The following is a 10,951-nucleotide window of genomic DNA, read 5'->3' on the forward strand; positions in this document are numbered from 1 at the left end:
AAGGATTTTCTTTACAAAATAAAAAGAAAATAAAGGTTGGTGAGACTGTGGGGAAACTGGAATCCTTATGCATTGCTGATGGGTAAGTAAAATGGTGCAGGTGCTGTGAACAATTTGGCAGTTCCTTAAGAATTTAAACATAGAATTACCAAATGAAAACAATTCCACTGTAGGTATATACTCAGAAGAACTGAGATGTAGAGAACAAATGTATGGATACCAAGGGGGAAGGGGTGGTGGTGGAAGGAACTGGAAGATTGAGATTGACACATATACACTATTGATACTAGATATAAAATAGTAACTAATGAGAACATCCTGTATAGCACAGGGAACTCTACTTAATGCACTGTGGTGACCTGAGTGGGAACAAAGTCCAAAAGGGAGGGGATATACATATATGTATGGCTGATTCATTTTGCTGTACAGTGGAAACTAACACAACATTGTAAAGCAACTATACTCCAATAAAAATTAATTTACAAAAATAAAGTTTAAAAAAACAGATAAAAACACCTGAAAACAGGTGTTCAAACATAAACTTGTATACAAATGTTCATAGAAACACTACTCATAATAGCCAAAACTGGAACAACCATAATGTTCATCATGTTCATCAGCTGATGAACAGATAAATAAAATGTGGTATATCCATAAAATGGAATAGTATTTCACCATAAAAAGGACTCAAGTACTGATATATACCTCAAAAAAGTTATGCTAAGTGATAGAAGCTGGACACAAATGGTCACATATTGTATGGTTCCATTTATAAAACATATCCAAAATGGGTAAAATATAGACAGAAAGTAGACTGGTGGATGCCAAGGCTTGGGGGAGGGGAAAACAGGGAGCTACTGCCAACTGGGTACAAGGTTTTATTTTGGGGTGATAAACGTTTTTTGGAACTTGATAGGGGAATTAAGATTTTGCAAGCCATGTAGCACAGCCAAAAAAAGAAAGAAAAAAAAGATATGCAGCTAGCAAATAAACAATGAAAATACGCTAAACAGCATTAGTCATTAGGGAAATGAAAATTAAAACCACAATTATATACATCTATATACCTATTAGAATATTTACAATTTAGAAGATTGATTATATCAAATGTTTATGAAGATATGGAGCAACTGGAACTCTCATGTATTCCTGGTGGTAATGTAAACAGTATATTCTCTTTTGAGAATCACTTTGGCAGTTTTCTAAAAAGTTAAACGTGAATCTAATTATGATCCAGCCATTCCAATTTATTTATTTACACAAGAGAAATTAAAGCATATGTGCCGGACTTCCCTGGTGGCACAGTGGTTAAGAATCCGCCTGCCAATGCAGGGTACACGGGTTCGAGCTGTGGTCCAGGAAGATTCAACATGCTGCAGAGCAACTAAGCCCGTGCGCCACAACTACTGAGCCTGCACTCTAGAGCCTGCGAGCCACAACTACCAAAGCCCGCGCACCTAGAGCCTGTGCTCTGCAACAAGAGAAGCCACCACAATGAGAAGCCCGCACACCGCAATGAAGAGTAGCCCCCACCCGACGCAACTAGAGAAAAGCCCACGCGCAGCAATGAAGACCCAATGCAGCCAAAAATAAATAAATAAATAAATATTTTAAAAATCCTATTTAAAAATAAGTAAATAAAGCATATGTGCCCATATATCCCATAGAGGATAGTCTTTTTTTTTTTTTAACATCTTTACTGGAGTATAATTGCTTTACATTGTTGTGTTAGTCGCTTCTGTATAACAAAGTGAATCAGCTATACATATACATATATCCCCATATCCCTTCCCTCTTGCATCTCCCTCCCACCCTCCTTATCCCACCCCTCTAGGTGGTCACAAAGCACGAGCTGATCTCCCCGTGCTACGCAGCTGCTTCCCACTAGCCATCTATTTTACATTTGGTAGTGTATATATGTCAATGCCACTCTCTCACTTCGTGTCAGTTTACCCTTCCCCCTCTGTGTCCTCAAGTCCATTCTCTACGCCTGCATCTTTATTCCTGCCCTGCCACTAGGTTCAGCAGAACCTTTTTTTTTTTTTTTGATTCCATATATATGTGTTAGCATATGGTATTTGTTTTTCTCTTTCTGACTTACTTCACTCTGTATGACAGACTCTAGGTCCATCCACCTCACTAGAGGATAGTCTTTTTAACAAATGGTGCTGAATAAAGGGACATCCACATGCCCACCCAAAAAAAAAAAAAGTGAACCTAGATACAGACCTTATGTTCTTCAAAAAAATTAACTCAAAATGGATCATAGACATAAATGTAAGATGCAAAACTATAAAACTCCTAGAAGACAACATAGGAGAAAACCTAGAGGACCATGAGTATAGTAATGATGTTTTAAGTATAATATACCAAAGGCATGATCCATGAAAGAGATTATTGATAAGCAAGATTTCATTAAAATTAAAAACTTCTGCTCTGCAAAAGACAGTATCAAAAGTATGGGAAGAAAAGCCACAAACTCGGAGAAAACATTTGCAAAACATGTGTCTGATGAAGGATTTGTATCCAAAATATGCAAAGAACTCATAAAACTCAACAATAAGAAAAAAACCTAATTTAAAAAGTGGTCAGGGCTTCCCTGGTGGCGCTGTGGTTGAGAGTCCGCCTGCTGATGCAGGGGACACGGGTTCGTGCCCCGGTCCGGGAAGATCCTACATGCCGCGGAGTGGCTAGGCCCGTGAGCCATGGCCACTGAGCCGGCGTGTCCGAGCCTGTGCTCTGCAACAGGAGAGGCCACAACAGTGAGAGGCCCATGTACAGCAAAAACAAAAACAAAAACAAAGTGGTCAAAAGACCTGAAGATACACTGCAGCAAAGAAGATATACAGATGGCAATTACACATATGAAAAGATGCTCAACATTGTATGTCATAAGGAAACTGCAAATTAAATCATCACTGAGATATCATAACACACCTATTAGAATGGATAATATAAAAAAAAAACCTCTATTAGATGTTGCCAAATATGTGGAACAACAGGAACTCTCATTGATTGATGCTTGGGATACAAAACCATACATACAGCCACTCTGGAAGACAGTTTGACAGTCTCTTACAAAGTTAACCATAGGCATACCATACAATCCAGCAATTGTACTACTACGTATTTACCCCAATGAGTTGCAAATTTATGTTCCACAAAAACCTGCATGGATAGTTATAGCAGCTTTATTCACGATTGCCAAAACTTGAAAGCAACCAAGATGTCCTTCAATGAGTGAATGGGTAAAACAACTGTGGTATATCCATATAATGAATTATTATTCAGTGATTAAAAAGAAACAGGCTTGGGAATTCCCTGGTGGTCCAGTGGTTAGGACTCAGTGCTTACACTGCTGTGGGCCTGGGTTTGAACCCTGGTCAGGGAACTAAGATCCCACAGGCCGTGAGGGGCAGCCAAAAACAAAAACAAAGAAACAGGCTATGAAGGCACAAAAACACAAGAAGAAACCTTAAATGCATACTGATAAGTGAAAGAAGCTACATACTATATGATTCCAAATATATGACATTCTTGAAAAGGCAAAACTATAGACACAATATCAAGATCAGTAGTTGCCAGAGGTTGGGGATGTGGGAATTCATATAGGTAAAGTGCAAGAGATTTTTATGGTGATGAGATAATACTTTATGATACTGTTATGATGAATACATGACATTAATCCATAAACCTGTACAACACAAAGAGTGAATCTTAGTGTAAACTATGGACTTCTGTTCATAATAATGTATCAGTATTGGTTCATTAACTTTTAGAAAATGGACCACACTAATACAAAACGTTAATAGTAGAGAAAACTGCATGCTAGGATGGAGGGGAGAGAAGGTAGGAGAAGGAATATGGAAGAAAGGAAGGAAGAAATCTTTATATTACCTGCTCAATTTTTCTATAAATCTAAAACTTTCAGAAAAAAATTGTCTTTCAGTTAAAAAAAAAAAAGAGCAAACAGAGTGTCTGTAAACTGAAGCCAATAACAAATCATAGTATATGAACTCCAAAATTATCTTGAAATTTTAGGTTAAGTTACCATACTCTGAACAATGTTGGAGTTAGGGTGGACAAGAAATATATTATTTTTTCATTAACTTTTAAAACAAAAACTGAGAGGGTTTCATCAGTAAAAATGTATAAAATAGCTGAAGACAGTGTTCTGTAGTCATATGCTCTGGGTTTGAATTTCAGCTTCATACTTACTTGTCAAATTAGTTAACTACTCTGAGCTTTAGTTTTTCTCATGTGCAAATCGGCAATTATACTGCATCTCCCTCAGAGGGTCGTTATATTAAACAAAATAATGTGTGCAAAGAGCTTGGTGCAGTTCCTAGTACAGGGTCAATACTCAATAAATTATTTCTGCTACTTATAATTATGCAAACTAAGATAAAAAATCACCTATCTATAAATAAACTACTTGGTTCCTAAGGACAAAAATCTGTTAAATATCAGTCATCTCATTGATGTAATAAAAACTTACCTGGGCTTAGTATAAAGCTCCTAAATATACTTTTCTATACTGTCTTTGAAAAATTGCAAAAAATTTTACTTTCAGATGACTAACAAGTTCTATTTCAATATTACTGTTTAGTTTAAAAATTCACACATCTGATGAATGTAGTAGAAAAAGAACACAGGGTCAGTCTAGATTTGATGGAAAAAAACAATGTTAACTTCCCTGAACTTCAATTCCTAGTTTTTTAAAGATCCCATTCAGTTCTTAGATTTTATGTTTCTAATAGCTGATTATCTAGATGACTTTTAAAATTCATTTAACTCTCATTTATTGACTGACCTCTAATGTACACTGAGTATAAAAATAAAAGAACTCTATTCAAGGAGAAAACTTTTACAGAGTTAGATCCAATTGAAAATAAAGTCCTACTGAGGGACTTATTAAAACTGAAATAATTGCTGTCAAGAATACAACTTAGGGCTTCCCTGGTGGCACAGTGGTTAAGAATCCGCCTGCCAATGCAGGGGATATGGGTTCGAGCCCTGATCAGGGAAGATCCCACATGCCACGGAGCAACTAAGCCTGTGTGCCACACCTACTGAGCCTGTGCTCTAGAGCCCGTGAGCCACAACTACTGAGCCCGTGTGCCACAACTACTGAAGCCCGTGTGCCTAGAGCCTGTGCTCTGCAACAAGAGAAGCCACCGCAATGAGAAGCCCACGCACTGCAACGAAGAGTAGTCCCCGCTCGCCGCAACTAGAGAAAAGCCCTTGTGTAGCAATGAAGACCCAACGCAGACAAAAATGAATAAATAAAATTAAAAAAAAAAAAAATGCAACTTAATTTTTTAAAGTGTATTAAATACACTGAAATATTCACTGTGTAAACATGATGACATTAAGATTAGAAATATTTTTGAGACTTTATTTTGATTTTTAAATATAAGCACTATTATGATAGAATACATGATTATGAATTTAATTATCATAGCTACAAAATAATTTAATGTTTATTGAACGCTTATTATACTTAATAATTATTAGCCAGAATTATTATCACTCTGCTATTCTGTGATATAGGACCCATTAACAACATTTTACAGAAAAGGAAACTGAGGCTCACCAGTAAAGGTTATAAGGTTTTCATTTATTGAGCACTTACCATAATAAAGCACTAGGCTCAGTGTTTTATACATGTCATTTTATTTAATCCTTTCAACAACCCTGTGATTCAGTCACTTGCTCCAATTTACACATACGGAAATAAGATTTAAGCAGTTAAGTAAAGCCAAAGATTACAAATATACTAGGTGGCTGAGCAAGAACTCAAACCTACATGCATTGATCCCAAAGCCCACTCTTTATCATTACAATGGGAACTCTTTCAAGGTAACAGACAAACCGCCCTCCTTCATTAGTCATGGCTTTAATATATTTTTTTTGGTAGGTTAACAAATTAAAGATGCTAAAAGAAATTCTTTGTTCATTTTTGTTCTCAACTTTTCCTGGTTGAAATTTAATTATAGGCAGTACCTAACACACAAAAGCCCTTCTGCAAGCAATCTAAAGGTCTCTGACCTCCTGAAAAAACTAGCATTCTAACTATGCAGGAATTACAGCCCCTGAGAAAATATTCTATAAACAGATCCAAAAGTGGATCTCGGGACAGAAAGGTAAAAAGTGAAAATAGCTTAGGGGAAAAAAATTCTAAAAACTTACTCTCAGTTTCCTGGTAGGTGCCCTGATTCCATTACAAATTATCCCTACTGATCTAAATTTTTTTTCATTTTATTTACTTTCTCTTACCCTATCTGAAATTTCATCAATGAAATTTTCATTGGAGTTATCAAGCATTTTTTCTTAAAAAGAAAAAACTCTGGAGAGATTATCAGTCATTATCAAATTTGTGTAAATTTATATAAATATAGCTTTCTTCCTTTAAGATGAGTTAAAAACAGCTACCCCGAAAAGTTTAACTTAGAATGCAACCTCTATCCATTCTAATAGGTGCATTTGAGGCTCAGAGCACCTAAAAGGGATTCTGCAGACCTGAGGTAGATGCTGCAGTGAACAGGGAAGGCAGGATGAATGCCCTGGGGAAGTTCACTAGTGAAGGGGTGGGATAACACAGGAAGCTTGCCAAATATAAACCACTTACTTCAGAACTTTGCCCAGACTGGGAATCTGCAAATGGAAGAAAGAGAACTTCTTTCCTACTATCTTCTGGAAATTCAAAACTCAAAATTTTTCTTTCAGTATGCAGTACCTCTATACTATGTGTTAAACAAGGTTTTAGTGTTTATTATATGGAAAGTTGGGTTTCAATATCTGTTGACCTAACTCATTGTTGAACTGGAGATTAAAAGTACATTTTTAAGTTACAGACATCCTTTTCAAAAAATAATTTGAATGAAGTGAAAAGTATTACTCCTTCCTCTCCTAAGTCTTCCATCAATTTGCATTACACTCCTCAATCCTGACAACTATAGGGTGACTTAAAATACCCAATTTTCCCACCTAACCTCAATGTCAGCTCATGCTATAAATTATTATCCCTAACTTTCAATTAACTATGTCAAAGTAAAGTTCCAAAGAATGTAGATATTAAGATTAAATAAGTAGGTATAAAATGTTCTTTTCCAACAGGTAACCATAAACGGAACAAAGTACCTATATACAAAGTGTAACTTGACTTTTTCATTAATATGTAATAGACAATAGTTAACTTTTATAGAGCCGTTACTTTCTATCAGTTAAAAATAAAATTATTACCTTCATGAAGGAGCTTGAGTTTAAATTCAGGTCTCAAGCATTCTACTATCCCCAGAAATGCCCTCTCTTTTCCACTGAAGTTCTTCCTTTGGGGGGCACTAAATCATGATGGTTGGGGCTTCAGTTATGTGAAAGCTATAATTATGTCTTCACAGCAGCATTTTTTCTGTAATGAGAAGGTATTCAATGTATATTTATTTTCCAACACATAAAGCAAGCTACTAGATTTTGTTATGCAGGTTTAACTATAAAATAGCCATTACCAGCCTGGTATAGTTTACCCAGCAATTGACTCGGTTAAAGTGAAGTAAAGACTAGGACTGTCTTTATGGAAGACTGCATGTGTCCAGGGGTTGGTGACTTAACCTGTGCTGGGGATTTGGACTAAGGCCTTGTTTCAACTCTCACATTCTGTAACTACTACAGAAACAAAAACATCCACAGTAAATTGCATTTTTCTCCACAATGAAAATATTTATTAATTGAACATATTTTGGAGCCATAGAAGCTTGAGAATAAGGGCTTCCCTCCTCATATCCCATCCCCTATAAAATCCTAGAATTAAATTGATAAGCTTATTTCTTAAGTAAGTAGTATTGGGATTGGATAAAGAGAACAGAAAGAAAAGAGAAAGCATTAAATATATAACCTAGAGGGTTAGTAATAATTGGAGTTCAGAAAACACACTAAGGCCATTAAATTTTGCTGGCAAACTGCTTTATAGAATGTTTCACATCACATTTTAAAAAGTGAATTTTACCTTATACCAAAAGCAAAGATTAGGAAGAATTAGAAGTTCAATGTTTTAATTTATAGCAAAAAAGGGCTTTTATTGTTTATACATATTGAATGCATGGCAGAGGGGAACACACTAGTCAGGCTATAGTTACTCAAATCTCTGTAGACCAAGTTGGGGCTACTGCTGTTTTTTGATTTTGTTCAACAGCAAATCTATTTGTTCAAAACATTAAAGGTAATTCTCAGCTGCAATTTCTTAAAAATTGTCTTAATATTTTTTTTTTTTTTTTAGTTTTCCCGATAGACTTTTGTGTGGTAAAATGTATCTGTTAAAACCAATAATCTAAGAGTAAATCCCCAAACAGGCTAACTGAAGGATGAAGCCACTTGAAGTTTAGAGTTTCTCTTAATTCTAGGCACTTTGGTTAATGTCTCAAGATTTAAAGGATATTGAAATCTTATATTTAAAATCAGTGTCTGACCTTATTAACTACATTAAAAAATACTGCTCAAAAGTACTTTAGAAAATAAAATTTCCCTCATCTTCTAGGGTAGGTAAACAACACAATGTTCCTTCTATGATGTATACAAAATTGCTATGAATCAGTGGTGTCAAAAATTAAATCAAGACTCCTAATTCACAAATACTTTATAGAGTAATTTATTTCTTAAAAGATGGGTTTTGCAAGTTGTATTGTGTTAGTTAAATCAACATCTAAATGTTAAATTATGCAAATATATATAAACAATCTACTTCAACTTTTCATTTTTCAGTGAAAAAAATTTTAAGCTAGTGTTCACAATGTCTCTTTTCCTTTATCTAAGGTTTGCCCTCTCTATAAACTTCCCTGTAATCTTGGTTTCTACCCATTTCTTACCCTGTACATACATACCTCTTTGCTCTTTGAGGGATTTACAAATTATTTCATTTAATCCTCACAATGACTCTAAGGTAGAGCTTATTAACTATTTATAGATAAGAAAACCAAAGCTGTCTAGTAACTTGGTTAAGATCACAGAACATTAGAGCTCAGATTCAAAACTAAGTAGGAAAAAATCACCAAAACCAATTAGGACTCCAAAGCCCACACACTGTCTTTATATCATACTACACCATGCTATTACATACAGAAAAAAAAAAAACCTATAATAAAGAGAAACATTTTCCAAGCTGTAGTTCTCCAGGTAACGCGTCTTCATAAGAAACCTAGTAAATGAATCATGTAGGAAATCATTAGAACCAAAAGCTTGAAGTTAATGTTCTAAGCAAAGTTAAGAAAAACACTCAGAGTAAGAATACTAATTACTCTTAGGTATTACATAGAGGGAACACGAAATACAACACATAAGCCACTGTTGAAAAAACACCAAAGCCATCATACTAGGTGTTCAGGTATCTTGGAATGCTTGTTAACTAATTTTCCCTTAACTAAAGGTCTCAGTCAAATGAAAAGAGTATTTTAGTGAATTCAACATTTCTGCTTTGTAAATTGAAGTTTTATCTTATTAAGCACATATTTAAGTTCTGTATCTTACGGATCATAGAAAATTTTTCCATTCGAATTAGGATCAACCTGTATTGAATATCAGGTACAGTATTTTCTTATTTTGATAAATTTCAAATTAATGATAGTTAAAAATGAATTAATCTACTGATTACACGTTTAAAAATATATTTTAACCAATGATATATTAACAATTAAAAATTACCTGAAGAACCTATTAAAAGTTTTATTTCAGGTTCTATGAATTTTAATTCAGACAATTTTACTGCTGTAACTCAAAAATTACTTATGATTAAAAGCAAAGGATGTTTGAAACTGTCAAATTTCTTTTTACTTCTACCAAATTCAAAAAATATGGATTAAATAACAAGACTTCAATTAAGAAAGAGAAAAAAAGTGTTTCAAACTCCAGGTGGTCTAACTTACGCATACAATTCTCACAATTACAATGAATCACATGGTTAAATAACCATGGCTTCTATTTGCAAGCCCAATCCTTTCCTAGACCCTCAGCACAGAGGTTTTCTCTTTTTATTCCTCTAACCATTAAGCTAGTCTTTCTTACTTGTTCATGTTGCCATAGCTCCCAGTTAAACTGACATCTAAAGGATAACGATGGTAAAAACAGTTAACATCTACTATGTGGCACTTAATCTCACAGTTGACCAAGGTGTGGCACAGAGAGGCTAATAAATAAGCAGCTGAGGCAGGATTCAAACCCAGGCATTAGGGTTCCACAGCCTGCATTCTAAGAAGGTGAATAAATTGAAAATAGTCTTAGTTTCATTGTCACTGCGCACTATTAACAGATTATTTTACGTTTACAATTGTTTATATCCCTTCTCATAATCTATGGTTGACTTAAATATCATACATCTACTTAACTGTTGTACATCTTGAAGCAACGTAACAAAGGAAAGCTTTAGCTGTCTTCACCTGCACACATACCGCTTTGCCCCAAATTCTGCAATCCAGTTCTGCCTTACTCTAAACTGCCGTCTCTTTAAGAAGTCCCCCTCTTGAAAGATTTCTGGCGAACGCCTTAAAAAGCGACTAGGAGAGCTGAGTAGTATCTCTCCAACCATCCTCCCTCAGAAAAACAACTAAATTCCATTAGAATTATTCTCGGGACCTTTTGAGAATAAGACATAGGCCTTTGGGTAACTTCAAGACGAAAAAAAAAAAAAAGTCAAAAAGCGTTGGGAGAAGGTGTGGGAGGACGCCTTTCCCCTTCTAAAAGGAAGGTATAAAGGGGCTCATAAAGAGAAAAAAGGAACCCTAAAATGCGGGGCGACACATAGGACCACACAGCGGGCGCTCCCGGCCAGGGGGTCCGAGTCCTCCTCCGTGGTGGTGCGCCCTTGTGCTCAGCAGCCCTCCTCAAGACACCTAACCTCCACCTTCTCCAGCCTGCCGGCTCGGGGCCCGTGGACGCCGTCCGGGCGGGGGACGGTAAGCCTCGT

General features: G+C 35.6%; 1 protein-coding gene across 2 annotated transcripts in view; it reads right to left on the reverse strand.

The window, feature by feature from the left end:
• The window catches only part of CARF (calcium responsive transcription factor), a 59,661-nt gene that overhangs the window by 48,363 nt on the left and 347 nt on the right, over positions 1 to 10,951 (reverse strand). Inside the window, exons 1-3 of one of the 2 annotated variants that reach the window (XM_032637661.1) lie at positions 10,374 to 10,595; positions 9,694 to 9,726; positions 7,246 to 7,411 (exon numbers count right to left, since the gene is read on the reverse strand). The gene's annotated coding sequence lies outside the window, so the exon portion shown is untranslated. Of the gene's footprint in view, positions 1 to 7,245; positions 7,412 to 9,693; positions 9,727 to 10,373; positions 10,596 to 10,951 lie in introns of those variants that run through there. The other variant, XR_004350751.1, reaches the window with a different exon arrangement.

This window comes from Phocoena sinus, chromosome 7 (genome assembly GCF_008692025.1).
Source record: "Phocoena sinus isolate mPhoSin1 chromosome 7, mPhoSin1.pri, whole genome shotgun sequence".
Classification (NCBI taxonomy): domain Eukaryota; kingdom Metazoa; phylum Chordata; class Mammalia; order Artiodactyla; family Phocoenidae; genus Phocoena; species Phocoena sinus.